The 15,933-nt window shown below is 44.4% G+C and overlaps 1 protein-coding gene across 3 annotated transcripts in view; it reads right to left on the minus strand.

Annotated features, from left to right (window-relative positions):
- Positions 1-15,933, minus strand: part of TRPV4 (transient receptor potential cation channel subfamily V member 4) — a 619,663-nt gene that overhangs the window by 429,262 nt on the left and 174,468 nt on the right. The window lies entirely within an intron of this gene.

Here is a 15,933-nt window from a genome sequence, read left to right on the forward strand (position 1 = left end):
AGGAGGCAAAGGCAATACATCTGGACAGAAACACCTACTGAACATCTGTTGTGATATAGCTTGGCTTCTGCAAAACACTACTGCATAAAGATGGCATGCATGGTCATGCACTGAATAGCAGACAATGGCAATCTCTGTTAATATAACACCAACATATCAAAGCCACAGGGCACTAAGAAATGGGACAAATGGCAGGCTCTGTGTCAAGATACTCCTTGGAGGGAATGTTGCGCTTTATAAATATACTCTTTCATTCATTCATTCAAAAAAGTGAAGTACAAGCTCTTGCTGCGTTTTCCACACTCAAACCAATACCAAATAAAGTTTATTCATGTAGTTTTTTAAACTCATCTAAGTTTGTGAAATGAAAAAGGATTACAAAGTGAAGAAAAGAAATGTAATGATTCTGTGATTAAAAAAAACCTTCACAACTTAGGACACCCATGGTTACACAAGTGTGTTCTCGTGAGATTGAGACACACTTAATTAGGAGACATGGTTTTACTACTATCAATTGTATTTTGTGTGCCTTTAAAGTACATATACTGCAGTCCCTCTCTGGGAATTTTCTCACTCACATTGGTTATATATTTATTTAATTAAATTAATATATTCAAAACATCTTTCATCTAGCGCAAGAGGATAAGAAGGTGCAAAACGGCGTTCTATAAATATGTTCAAACAAGTATTGGCAAAATAATGAATCTCACTCTTGACATTGGAGCGCAACATTTTTGGCTTTGCCAGTGATCGTTTCTACACAACCCCGCCTCTTCATGGTGTTGTACACACAGGATATATGCTGTGGCCATCTTGGAATTAGGTTTCTTTTTCTTTAAGCAAAACCATTATACAATGGCCGCCACACATACGTGCACATCGGACATCGTGCAATGCGTATTCCTTACATTAAGAAGAAGGCAACACACTCATGGATTGCCAGCAGTTATCTTGGAATGTTTTTTCTTGTACTGAAAGCAACATCACTCTAAGATGGGACCCGCAGGGGGTAATCATGGAATGGTTTAAAAAAAGTTATAGCTGCCCAACAATATTGTAAAAGGCAGTGGCGGCTGCCTCCGACATGTACAGGCGGGGCGGAGGTGTGGTAGAAAAATCAATAAAATGATTTACCTGGCGGCCATCCTCTTCTGTTCCTGCCGGATGCAGGAAGCACACACAGGCTCCCCGATGCCAATCACGACACTTCTGTCACCATGACTGCAGTGGTGTGATTAGTCTGAGTGCCTCGGGGATCAGATGGGGACTAGGAGCCTGTGCATGTTATCCACCCAAGCTGTACAATACAGACTGTGGAGAACATGCAAAGCGCTCATGACCGTTTGGCTGGCCTAAGACGGACGGCCGAACCATCATGCACATTTAGGTACCCCAACCACTCCTCCCCTGCTGGCTGTGACGACAGTCCTGCTCCGCCAAGCAAACCTCCCTCAATGGAAAAAGAAAATTATAATGTTGTGTTATTATCATTTTATTTTTCCTTTTTCTACTGCTCAAAGAGCAGTGGTGCAGCGCTCCCCCACATTAGGGGAAGAGGAGCTGCCACTGGTAACAGGTGAGGAGGAAGTGGACATGTGGGCAAGCAGGTAGTGGGAGGCCTAAATTTGTTTATGAAGAACATTGGGGTGGAAAATGAGCTGGGTAGCAGAATCTGACAGACAGACAGAGGGAAAGAAAATAGTTCATCAAGCACTGCAAAGCAAGGTCTCAAGTCATCAGTGAAAGAGTAAAACTCACCCAGTCAAAACTTTTTGAGACCAAAATGCTCCTTTAGAGGGACAATCTCAAAAACAGAGAGGAAACCATTGAATCATGAGCAAGGAACAGACAAGAAGCCCACTTAAAGTCTACTTTAGATACAATAGGTCTGTCGCCAACAGACAGCTAAAGTTTACTGTAGGTGAGACTAAAAAACATAATAGCAATAATAACAAGCATTTGCAATGCAATAGGTCTCGCATTTATGCAAGATTTAATTATTGGCATTCTAAATGACAATGCCTTTTATTTAGGTTTTAAAAACTAAAACAAATATAAAAGGCATTGTTATTTGCAATTTCAATAGCTCAAACATGCATACACGTGAGACCTATTGTATTGCAAATGCTTGTTGGATTTATTTTTAACAAGAAAATCATCATCTAATCTTATTTCTCAAAACTTCATTGGATGGTAATGGGACCTTTCAAAATCTGGATGTGTAGAGCGGATCAAAGAAAAGCCTTGAGTGATCAGCATGATGTCATCTCCTACATTTTGATGGTGGATGCTGCACAACCTTTCCATTAGTCTTCATATGGGGGACCATGAGGGAGTAAGTGCAAGTTACTCACTGTAGTGACTTACACAGCTGATGTGTGATAAATAGCCCCTGTGTTGGTGCTGTTACCTGCTTGTTTCTTCTTCCTCTACAGTAGGAACCGAAGACAAGGAAGAAATATTCAAGTGCAGTTTCCCAGGTTAACAAAGGACCTGAGCACAACAAAAAGACCCAAGGTCATCTGCTGTATCCTGCTGCCCTTCAAAAGCAGGGATGCCAAAATAAATTCCCTGCTGCACCTAGACAGGCATGCGTACAGGCCCCACCCTTGTCCGCCGCCACACACACAGTACAGGTACTCCTCTGACATACATGGAGATGAAAGGTTATGGTGGTGGAAAGCTGCCAGAACCTTTTAACCAGGGAAGGCTGGTGCACAGTGAATGAGATGGGTAAAGAGCTGCACTTCACTAGAAGCTTCAGTGACATCATCTCCGGTCCCACAAAGTATGTCCAACAAGGACACCAGGTACTCTCTCAAAGAGGGGGGGCACTTTGGGTGTCCCCCAGCCCCAAAAGCAATGCAGTGGGGTCTGAAGCCAATTAACGTAGAGGGTCCTTAAGGGGCACACACGAATGTCCTGCTCACTGAGGGGGAATCAAAACCTACAATGACGTCACAAGAGATGAGCTTGGACCAGGGGTGCATGTTCTCCAGAGCCACACGGGTGCTCCAGAGCTGTGCAGGGTGCATGGCAGGGGAATTAGTGCCTCACGAGACAACTAAAAGAGGGACGATGGAAGAGAATAGAAGAGGGACCAGCCACAGGAGGACAAGGGGGAGGACAGGAGAAGTATCAGTGTGCAGGGGAGGCAAAAGGGCTGGGAAAGAGAAGGGCGCAGAGAGGAGGGTGTTGTGATACACAAGCGGAAAAGAGGCCCGGCAAAATAGGAAAAGAGGCCCGGTAAAATAGGAAAAGAATCACAATTTCAAACCTGAGCAACGCTTGCAAAAATAAGTGTACATATCAACAAAGAGCTCTCTTCAGTAGTGTTGAGTTTCTTTTCTTCACTTATTTTTGCAAGCGTTGCCCAGGTTTGAAATCGTGATTGTGCTTTTAGGGTGGATTTTGTCTATCTGTCTTACAACTGCTGGCAGTGGTTGTATTCTTACCTTGTAGCATTTGTTTGCCCTATACATTGAGAGAAACTGTGCACTGTTTTGCGCATTTATCCCCTACTGCCAATCCTTGCTTTAATCCTTCTATAGGAAAAGAGGAAGGAGGAGGGATGAATTAGAAAGACGAAGGAGAGACATCTGGAGCACAGGTAGAAGCTACAAAGGGGGTGGCTCTGGGTCTTGGAGCAAGAGAAGGAAAATGCACGAACAGAAGAGAATGAGAGAAAGCGAGAGAGACAGGATGGCAGAGGAGATAAAGTGAACGAGTGCTGGGTGTCAAGAAGAGACACAAGGAGGATGCGAACGAGATTAAAGAGGAGGAAGAGAGAAGTGAGGGAGTGAGTGCATGAGAGAGAAAGCACAGGCAAAGAAGCAGGTGCGTGAGAAAGGTAGGAGTGCACAAGGAAGAAGGAGACAAAAGAGACATCTTAAAGAGAGGCAGGGTCTAGGGGGAGAGAGAAGAGACACATCCTTGTCATAGGAATGTAGAGAAGGGGAGCAGGGGTTTAGAGAGAGAGAAGATACAGAGGTGACATGGGGATACTAAAGAGCAATATAGTGCCAAGCAAAGACTACGTGTCGCACAGCTGTACAGGCCCTAACTCAGGCCTAATGAAAAATTTAACTCAATTCTCTTCCATTTTATCATAAAATATTAGCAGACATACTCAAAATGAGATTGCTTCATATTTTTTATCTTTATACAAAGTTCAAATGTATTATCTCTCTTTAAAGTTGCAAAAATCATTCTTTTAACAAAATATCCGATCTGATAAACCTTCCAAACTGTTTTCTTCAAATAACAGCGCATTTCACAAACTACAAACAATAATTTTTCTTTTCTCAATGCATTTCGGGTTCAAGAATGAACCCTTCGTCAGGGGATTAACAAATGGCAAAATAAGGCATAATTTGATGAAGAAAATTCGGGAATATTTCTCGTCCAAATCTACAACACAAAGTAATGTGCTTAGTATTACATGATACTATACATTCCATGGTTATAACTAATGCTGAGAGCTTTGATGTAAGAATATGAAAATGTGAAAACCCAAAGTAAAGCAGATACCTGTCTTCCTCAGAAAGAGAAAGAAGACGTTATCGTAACCCGAGTAATCCGGAGTAAAGTGCATAGAATGATCGCCAAATCAAATATACCACAACTAATTCAGGAGTGCTAATCTATCTATTTCTTTACCATGATACTAAAGGCATCTGAAGGAGACAGGAGGATGAATGGGTGAGAGAGACAGAAGGAGAATAGCACAGAGACCCAGCCCGCGCCCCTGTCTCCGTGCCTGTGAAGGAATGTCACTTCCCTCTGGTAACACTGCTGTGTGAACAGGTGCCCCTCAGTCCCCTTGGGGTCTCTCATGCTACCAAGAAGGAGAGCTGTGTGCATGCATCAGCTCGCGCAGAGGCATGGTATCCAGCCATGAAAAGAAGTGATTAAATTAAGGGCACAAAAGCCGGTGCTTCCCGGCACCGTCATTGGTGTAACCCGATTATAGCAAACTGAGACAGAGCCTCTACCGGCGAAAACGAATATGGTTAAATATAGCGCGTTGGTGCTTTGAACCAATTGATTTAACGTGATCTAACCTCACAGAAGCTGGCTTGTCAAGGCGGTTCAAAGAATGTGATCTTTTGGAGCGCGCAGATTTCGAAGGTTAAAAGCAGTGAAAATCATGCAAGGTAATATCTTATACAGAAGGGAAGGTTTTCAGTCACTGACTGAAGGTTATCATATAGTGCATAGAGGCCGGTACCGTGAGGCACTGAAAGGGAGCTGATCTTAGAGAGCACAGAGCGTACACATCGCCTGTCTGGGCGTGTGCACATCTCCTGTCCCCCTTCGGAAGCTAAATGGACAACAATAGAGCTCGCCAAACCTTGCCGCGCATGTGCAGCGTCGCTAGGCGAGACCTAAAAAAGGGGAGAATGTCAGCGATTTGCAACAGAATGGGTGAAAGGGAAAGGAGGTAACATTCACACTAAAAGTAGGGTGTGTTAAAATATGATTTTGACCACAATGTTTTGAGAAGATTATAAACTTTATGACACTACAAACTGTTGCACATTTCCTGTGTGAATGATTTTCCAGAAAAAGAAGGTTTAAATGGTGACTTTGGCCACAAAAACATTTCTTGATAGATCCTTTTCTCCAGAAAAATAAAAAGTCGTGTGTCTTTTTCCAGCAAATCTTAATCTTCATTAGACATTCCATGTGCTGAATTTAGATAAAAGTAAAAACATTTTTTTTTTTTTATCTGAGTTTCCAAAAGGCAAGTTAGCAATTTTCGCAAACGCTCAAATAGCAGAACTGTCGCAGGAAAACCACAATGAAGCTTCCACATTTCATAAAATTCCCAAAATGTACAGCAGGAAAATACACTAAAGCCATTCTTGCAGTCAAGCACTGTATAAATGTGAAAATAAATAAGGACACTTGTGCTGCTCCTGTAGAAAACAATGCGCCATTTCTAATTTTATTACACAAACCTATTTGCAGAAAAAGTCTTGATCCGAGGTCTTTATAGGTTTTCAAAAAAAAAAATCGATTCTAGGGTCGAGAAGCCTTCCCTCAACATTCATGGTCTTTGCATTCGGTCATTGGATTTCACCTCGTGTGACCTCAAAGTAGCTCGAGGCGCAAATCAGGTCCGCGTGAGTCGTGGACCGCAGAGGCATAGGTCGGTAGATTAACATGCCTGGTCTTGGATTAAACCTGAGCATCACAGGTTCGACTCCAAAGTGGGTTGACTTAACCTTTCATCCTTCTCGGGTCAACAGGTGTCTGTTGGAATAATTTGTACTTCAAATATCACAGAGTGCCCTGTTGCTCTGCGGTGGGTATTGAGCACAATTCAAAATATTGCTACAATCGTGCAATAAATATGGGATTTGCGCATGTTTTTCAAGCCTCCAGTTAGATCTGGTTACTTGTAAATTCACAATAAACTAACACTGAAAAGCCAATAGGTCTGGTTTTAGCAAGCTGGTGCGATGGTTATTTTTTTACTGGAAGCATAACAAGAATAATAAAAAGGTGAAAAGAAACAGGCAACCACCCAAACGCGGCTAGCTAAATTTCTGCATTAAAAATGTAAACTAAAAAAATGACCACCACATGTAACGTAAATAGGCCTGCAAAGGTGCTTCCTAGCAGGCAGGTGCACCTAGAACAGGTATAGGAACTATTTCTAGTTATAATCCATATCACAGAAAAGTTTCTCTTATTTGCGCCGAGAAAGGGTATTCATACCTGTGAATTACAGTAACCCGAAGACATAGATTAAACACACAAGAATGATTAAAATAAAATTAAAATAAATAAACCCTGCATAGAAAAGGTATTGGGGAAGTGAAGTATTAAGTAAAGCTTTCAAGTATACATCTTTTCGGCAGATTTGCACCTGTGATCGGGAAGAATGCCATCACTCGAGGAAATCGAGCCAATGGCTGAAGAGGGGTGAGACCCACTGCCCAATACTGCATGCCAAGGTGGCTGAACACTCCAAAGGATGAACAGAGCGAGCCCAAAACTCCTCTACGTATGTATATATGTGTGCATTTCATTCATTTTTACACGAGGCTGGCAAAAAAGCTCAGCTGTCTTTAGGCCAGACCTAGAATTAAGTTCTATAGGCAACAATCTTTTTTTGTTAAACGTGCAGTCTCCAAGTACCTGCAAGTGAATCTTTTTGTTTCTCGAGTCATTTAGACCTGCGGTGCTAAGATGCCACATATGTGGCAATTATGAACTATAGAACGGCAATTTAGCATAATCTCATCTAGCTGGGAGAATAATAAATTACTCAAAATGACATATGAAGCACGGAGTAACAAATACTGAAATGGAAAACAGGTTTTGTTTTTTTCCAGTGATCAGCTTTAGACTCTTAACCGGAGCAATGCCACGTCCTTTGGTTAGGGCATGTGGCATTTCGTACAGGTGTGTGTAATAAAGGTTGTGCATTTTGTATTCCATATAGGATTCTTTTTAAACAAGACTGGCCTTTAAAAATGTACATCGTGGCCGTCTTTGAATGTCTCCAGTTAACATAGATAAGGTTTCCCCAAACAGCCCAGTTTTACATCTTAAATAGTATTTTCATTCAAATGTAGAAATATACCTGCACCACACTGGACTATAGTGCTTTCCCCCTAGAGAACACAGATGTCATTGGATGAGCTCTGCACCAATCACGTCAGTTTGAACTTTGCACCAATCACATCAGTTTGAATTAAATTTCACACTACCATTGCTACCTCCAATAAGGAATTGATCACATCAGCAGCAGCTTTCAATGCTCAATCTCTTGATGACATGCCAGGCACTGTACTTAGAGGAAAATGAGATAAATACATGATTTACATTTCAACTGCAGGTGTGGGTCACTTTACAATTTTACTCTTAGATTTGTGTATGATACTTCAAGTTTAGTTGTGATCAAAGCTGAAATGCAGTCTATAAAAACAGATCAGTGTAGGTGGTAACATCTGACCTGAAAAGAGTAGACGAAGGACGGGGTGGGCTACCTCGTCTGTCATTCTCGATTAACTGGGAACCCTTAAGAATATACTAAGGTTTGACAACAGCCCTGGGCCCAGACAACATCTGGAAACATTTCGTCCCTTGGAGTTTAGGGCAGTCTGTTGGAAACCCTTGTCTCCTTGCTCAGATGCCTCACTGTCCCTTCTGTGTTCTTCTTCCCCAGCCTGTTTCTGTACACATGCACATGTGAGCATTTTTCCATGTCACTAAGGTTTCTCTTGGTCTTGACTTTTGACTCCTCTTGATCCGATATTCATATGTCCACCTGTCACAGGCTTCCTGGTTCGCCTTCTCCCAGCGCCTATGTCCACCTGTCCCAGTGTCCATGGGTTTTTGTCCCAGGAGCAGTTTCTGTACCACTTTGTCCCAGCGGCCTTTTCCAATGCCTCATTGTCAGTTTCTGTGTCTCCATTCAGAATTCTAGCTCTGCCCGTCTGTCCTTCTGTCCAGCTACCAGGGTTTCCTTCTCCAAGTTTCCCCTTTTCCTATTCCAGTCCCAGGGTCTGTCTACCTGTCCCGAAGTCCATGGTCCCCTCTCCCAGTCTCCTTGTCCTCACAGCCCTAAAACACTCTATTTTTAATTTATAATCGTTTATGCAGTTCTGTACATTTAGAGCCCCAAGGCACTCTGAAACCTCTGAAAAATGGCATCTTAGATTTTATATCTATGGTGTTAAAAACTCATATATCCAGACTCTGCGCACCAAGAAGGTATACTAAACCAATTCAGGAACTAGAATATGGAGGAGGAAGGTTTATCAATTTCCAAAACGTCATTGGGTGACCTAGAGTTGGTGCTGTAAAACCAAGAGCCAATAAATAAATACATATGTTGCTAATCAGAAAGTAACAGCCTTTTAGAAGACTGCCAACTTTATGATAAAAAAAGTTACAAAAAAATATTTTGCCCTCCATGTCCCTCAATATATGTCACAGTACGAGAACACGGGTGCCCAAAGGCAGGAATATTCAGAGTTAATTCAAGGGTGAGACTATGGTAGGCAGCCATGCAGAGCATCAGCTCTAAGAGTGTTCAAATACCCCATCAAGCATCCAACGTTACCCTAAAGACAGCTGATCATGTCCTTCAGATGAGGTATCAAACACTCTCGTGCCAGCATCGGTATTATCAGCATCCATAATATCATGCCAATACTGTGATGGGATGGGCAAAAGGTGGCGGGCTACAATTATGACACCACAGTCAATCTCCCACAGTAGCTGGACACAAGTAGACAGCCGGAAGTGAAGAAGAATGCTGCAACATATGTGACTTAAAGGATCACAACCTTCTACTATTTACTTGTGAACAAACAACAGCAGGACACGAGGTGAGATACAAAAGTGTACATTTACCTAGATAGCCATCTCCTGGGAACACCTATATGATAACCAACACCTCCTCAGCATAAGCATTGTCAAACACAATTGGTCTTGCCTGGCGAATTGGCTTGGTCAATGCTTTTATTTTGGTCTTTACTTTGGCTGGCTGGCGTAATCTGGTGTTGCCTTCGCCAACGATCTTTCAACTGTGGCCCACTCTTTGGCAAAGCTAGCAGTGTAATGTGTGGCCATCTTAAAACGGTAGTTCATATGCTTGTACCATTCCAAGATGACCATCCCGTTGAGAGTGCGTACCGTGGTTATTTTGGCTGGCTGACGTACTCTGGTGTTGCCTTCGCCAACGATTGTTCAACTGCGGCACACGCTTTGGCAAAGCTAGCAGTGTAATATGTGGCCATCTTAAAACGGTAGTTCATATGCTTGAACCATTCCAAGATGGCCATCCCGTTGCGAGTACGTACCGTGGTTATATTCAACTAGACAACATTTCTTAGAAGGGTACAGCTATACCTAAAGCAAACTGCATTACGAGGTGGCTGCCTACTACACTTACACAGAACAGAACAGCCATCTAAGAGTGGTACGAGCGTTTTTAAAAAAGTACTGTTGCAAGATGACCACCCACTGCTACTGCCTTTGAATAGGCTCTTCCAATCCCTGCGAACTGTACGTGGCAGAGTAAAGCCAACGACGGCAGGGGGAATCCCAAAACATGAGGGGGAGGGAACACAGAGCTGGGTATGAAGAACAAAACTATGGGTCTCATGGTGATAGAAGGAAAGAGGGGCAGCGGTATAAGGTGGACATGAGTGCTGGAGGTGGGAAAGTAGAAAGAGAGAGCGGGACAGCAAGGGGAGGAGTCGGAGCACTTGTAAGCCGCTAAGAGGGAGCAAGAGAGGGAACCGAAATTTCCCTCGTGCCCTCAATGCAAGCGGTAAATAGGAGGATAAAGGACCCAGAAAGCACCAGGTGAGAGAGTCAGTCACCTGTGAGCTGATCTAAAGTGTGGTTGACAATACCTGAAGCAGAAAGAACACAATAAACCAATGATCGAGGTAGGATAACTAAAAGCTCACTCTGTGTGTATGTCTAAGTTAAATTGATACAGTAGGTTAAATAGGTTTGTATGAGAGATCTAAAAAAAACAGTGTTTGATGGCTATGGGGTCAATGTCGTTCAATAAGGGTATCACAAGGATGACCTGCCATCGATGCCCGACACCACTCCACAACTACATCTGCCATGAACACAAAACTTTGTCTAAACTACGATACCTCCCAGAGTGTGCCTGCAGCCTCCATCTGAGGTCAGACATGGGGGTGACGCAAATAATAACACTCCCTGTCATAAGGCTGCTCTAACAATACCGTAGACCTCTCTTAGACCCCATGTAAAGGGAGGCAGGTTGTAAACTCCACGGTAGTCAGTTTTCAAAAGTTACAGCTCACGGTGAGGGCCAACATGATCAGTAGGGAGCCCCCCACAATACACTAATAACACCAGACTGCTAATCCATTCCTCCCCCGCTCTACCTGGAAGATGGTCCGCTCCTGCTTAAACACATTGCCGCCATTTTGACTCCACTATATTCCAAGTAAAAGAAGGGACCACAAATGAATGGCCCATAAATAGCTTCTGGGGCTTGTAAATTAGGGATCGGTCCAGAAGGTATATTTCTGGTTAAACTCCAAGATGCAGCATACAAGCCTGCACAGGAACAAAAAAACGAAATGAACACACTTTTAAGAGAAATGCTGTCATAATAAGCGCCTTCATGGAGACGGGCAGCGGCTGCTCGCTACCCAGGGCAGTGCAATATTCACACGGACAGCTCGTCCGCAGAGCGGGGTTGCCTTTCAGTTTGCATCTCAACTTCTCAAGGCCTCTTTGTGATGGAGTGAGCCGAAATCCACAAACTAGGGTCAGCCCAGATGTGGTTTCAAGGGCAGGGCTCGGCGCGGCGTCTATAACAGGCCCGCCTTTCATTGCTACTATAAATACAAGGAGGGCGCTTCAACGTGCAATTTTGTACTCCGTGGAAGTACAGGCACGCGGTTTGATGGGAGGCCGTCCCTGCAATGGCGTCCACTGGTACGAATTCCAGGCTTTGAAGCAGCGTAGAGCTTTGTAATTACAATAAACGTTACTACAAGAACAGTTACCAAAAAAGAGCCCGTTCGGCGTGGTTTTGTACAACCACATGTCATCAGAGCCGAGCTGTGATTTTGTGGGCAGCAGCTGGCAGCATCTCAGAAGAGAGCTAGGCAACAGAAGGCGCCACTCACAGACGAGAACTGAGCTACAGTGAGGGCCTGTAGCGCCCAGGATAACGGACTGCAGGGTAGAGAACATGACAACGGGTGTGGAAATCATGTGCAGAATGTCAGATCAGCTGAAAGAAACCGGTACAATTAACGTAACTTAAAAGGAGTCAAGCACAATGCAGGCACTCCAGTGCTTTATTTGTGCCGGAGGCTGCAGGTGGCGAGCACCGGTACTGATTTCTGGGCCACTGTACTTAACTTTCATCATGAAGATTTTAAGGAGGAAGATAAAGACATTAGACAGTGACACAGGAAAACCAAAGGAGAAAGGAAAGTCGGTAAACGTGAAATTACTGAACAGTAACGTGAGGGTGGTGAAAGCAAGAATCGTGAGGTGGAGAAAAGACTATACCGCCTTGGCGTTGGGCAAGCACTGGTAATCATCAGTGAAGGGTTCATGAGAAAAAAACTTTAGGTCCAAGTACTTATTTATTTAGGTTTAGTTTTGGGAGAGGAGATTATAAAGGCCCCCATTAATGAAGTCTTTCACTTGTCCCCCATGTGTATGTGGCGAGTTGTGACGTGCCAGCGGGAGTTCTCTTCATGTGTTATGTGGCTGGTTGTAAACAGGTTGTATGTCCTTTCTGACGACACAGCGACTGCAGCACAAGCCGAAAGTTCATCCCCCACTGACATGCGCGAACTCTGCTACTCAACAAAGGAATGAACTAAATAGTTTTTAGGTCCGACGTCAGCCTTTTGCTTTTACTAAAATATAGACATAATATAGCTATAAGAGTCTTTCAGCCAGGCCTCCATTAACCTGTTGTGTCAATCACATTTCTCTCCAGACCACTACAGCACACATTAGCCATTGGATAACTGGAGTGTGATTACATTCAGCTTTTTCACAGGGAGCACATCCACAAAGTAGTTCCCTTCAATGCCTGGGACTACTATGACAATGCTTCTTTTTGAGAAGAAAGAAACATTTTAGCTTTTAGCTATTTTTTTAAATAATGTGAGGAACCAGCAGCTTCCTCAACAGTAAAGTAATGTAGCGAGCTGGGGCCTAACTCCAGAGAGAAGCTACCACTCCACTACACGCAGAGGGCGTGGGTGACCAACCAAATGGTGGTCCCAGAAGTAACCAGACAAAGAGGACTACCAAGGACTAACAAAAGGAACTGGTTTGGGCGGGCCATTTACGAACTGAATGTACCACAAAAGAATCGGCCCATGATGGTGATGGCATGGATGATTTATGACCAACATATGGCAGTTCGCACATGACCAATGTATAACCAGTATGTGTACAATCCTAATAAAACTGAGTCCAAGAACGACCACAACAAATACACTAATTGTAGGCTAATTTGATTGGGATGGCAGGATGGCGGGTGGGGGAAGATGTCTCCCACAGAATGGGTACAGTGCGAGGGTTATTGCAGAGGCCGCCTCACCCTCCTGAAGGGGGAGGGAGGCTCAGGGTCTGGCACCATAACCCACGCCGAGCCCTAGGGGGAAAACCAGTTCTGGGCGCCCTAAAGCGCACAGAAGCTAGCCCTGGCGAAATGCCCAACCCGCCCAAGAGGGCCCGGTGGCACCAAACCACGGCCAATGAGGTTGGCAGCGCTAGGTATGAACCCCCCAATGGGGGATCACCACCTGAGCTCCAAGTAGAGCAAGTTGGGGGATTTAAGCCACCGCTCTGCCAGATAGCTTCTAACTTCGTGGAGCGGGGAGAGCGGCGCACCGTGCTGTGCTTCTGCAGACCCACCCACCCACACCTAAGAAACAGCAGTGTCGCAGTGCTGGACAGCAACGCGGGTGTTAGCGGAAATTGGTACAATGATTGGCTAAGAAGAGTAGGATGAGGGCCACTCACTTTTGGATGCTGCACGGCAGGGTGAGGTGGCCGCGCCAGGGAGAGGAGTAACAAAAGGAGACGGCGCTCGCGGCCCAGACCCTGCCGGATGGCAGGGCGCAAAATGTAGCGAGCTGGTGGCCTAACTCCAGAGAGAAGCTACACCTCCACTACACGCAGAGGGCGTGGGTGACCAACCAAATGGTGGTCCCAGAAGTAACCCAACAAAGAGGACTACCAAGGACTAACAAAAGGAACTGGTTTGGGCGGGCTGAACTGAATGTACCACAATAGAATCGGCTCAGGATGGTGATGGCATGTATGATTTATGACCAACATATGGCAGTTCTCAAATGACCAATGTATAACCAGTATGTGTACAATCTTAATAAAACTGCTGCCAACAACGACCACAACATATACACTCATTGTTGGCTAATTTTATTGGGATGCAGGATGGCGGGGTGGGGGAAGCCGTCTCCCACGGAATGGGTGCAGTGCGAGGGTTATGCACATGACACCCCTATGAACTTTCTCTGGCTTCCTACCAGTGACTCTGAAATGGACACAAAAAGGCTGTCCAGAGGCAGTTCTTTGTACTTCACATGACTTCAGAAGCTTGACAGCACCTATCTAGAGGTACGACTCGCTAGAGCCAGGACACAGTGAGGTGATATTTACCCTCAAGGCTTGAATTTGGCCCAAAGCCTCATAAGAGCCCAACTGCTGTGTTTTCTTGGAAAATTCGAGCTGGTGGCCTAACTCCAGAGAGAAGCTACACCTCCACTACACGCAGAGGGCGTGGGTGACCAACCAAATGGTGGTCCCAGAAGTAACCCAACAAAGAGGACTACCAAGGACTAACAAAAGGAACTGGTTTGGGCGGGCTGAACTGAATGTACCACAATAGAATCGGCTCAGGATGGTGATGGCATGTATGATTTATGACCAACATATGGCAGTTCTCAAATGACCAATGTATAACCAGTATGTGTACAATCTTAATAAAACTGCGGCCAACAACGACCACAACATATACACTCATTGTTGGCTAATTTTATTGGGATGCAGGATGGCGGGGTGGGGGAAGCCGTCTCCCACGGAATGGGTGCAGTGCGAGGGTTATGCACATGACACCCCTATGAACTTTCTCTGGCTTCCTACCAGTGACTCTGAAATGGACACAAAAAGGCTGTCCAGAGGCAGTTCTTTGTACTTCACATGACTTCAGAAGCTTGACAGCACCTATCTAGAGGTACGACTCGCTAGAGCCAGGACACAGTGAGGTGATATTTACCCTCAAGGCTTGAATTTGGCCCAAAGCCTCATAAGAGCCCAACTGCTGTGTTTTCTTGGAAAATTCGAGATGCATTTATCTGGAGAGAGGAGTTGTGTCTGACTCCATGAACTAAAGCAGGGGCCAGCTGTCCGCATCTGTGCCAGTTAGGAAAGTTAACCTACTCAGAGTTTTCAGCCAAATGTCTGTGATTAGCACATGATGACGGCTTCATCTGCGGGGCAAGATTGAGCTTGGAACATCAAAGGACTTCGCCTAGTCATAAATCTGTGTTGCCCTTTGAACCCTATTTTCTTGGCAGGAAACCACATTGTCCTGCTTCAGCCTAAAAGAAAGATAGGAGTTTTCCCATTTCGTCTCATGTCATTAGATAGTAGTGCCCCAACACTAAATCCCAATTGTCCAGTTTCTAGTTGGTACCAGTGAGTCCCATGAGCGGCTCTGGTCTAGTGTGTCACTCCACCACTTGAACATTTCAAATACGATATACCACTTAAAGATGCATGCCCTTACTTATTGATTCCACAGGAAACCTACTGATGAAACTAAGCCCATTTCCTGAACCAAAAACCCACCCTCCTGTACAAACACTGACTTTTGGGACCAATGGAGTATCCAATGCTCTTCAATGACCACTGGGTTCCCAAATTTCTTCATTATCTGGACACAGGAACTTTGCCATCAGTTCTTTCAAGTTTTCTTTTGGGTAGTGTGCATTTTGGCATTTAGAAGTTGTTAGGGTTTCTGATGACTGCAGTTTCTTAGCCCCTGCAGCTCAAACCTGATGATTTGCCCCTTATACAACCCAGAGTAGCTTAGAAACTCAGGGCAGACTTATCATAGCAGACATGATGCATTTGGACCATTCTTGTCTAGCACCTTTGTCCAAGGAGAATCGATGTAATAGAAAAAAAGCCCAACCAGAAGTAGTCAGAGGATCGTCAAGTATTGACTATCTTCTCCCCATTATCTCCATAAGTCATTTCAGTTTCAGCATCTTATTTCCTGACCACTAAAGGTTCTCTCTTTCTAGTTAGTGTAGTGAAGTTTAGTTTCCTCTGTCTCACTTTTCCGTTTTGAAGTAAAGGCATATTCTTTTACGCAGTTGCTCTTCCTGCTACCACCTCCAGATGTAAGCCTTG

This window comes from Lissotriton vulgaris, chromosome 11, assembly GCF_964263255.1.
Source record: "Lissotriton vulgaris chromosome 11, aLisVul1.2, whole genome shotgun sequence".
Classification (NCBI taxonomy): Eukaryota; Metazoa; Chordata; class Amphibia; order Caudata; family Salamandridae; genus Lissotriton; species Lissotriton vulgaris.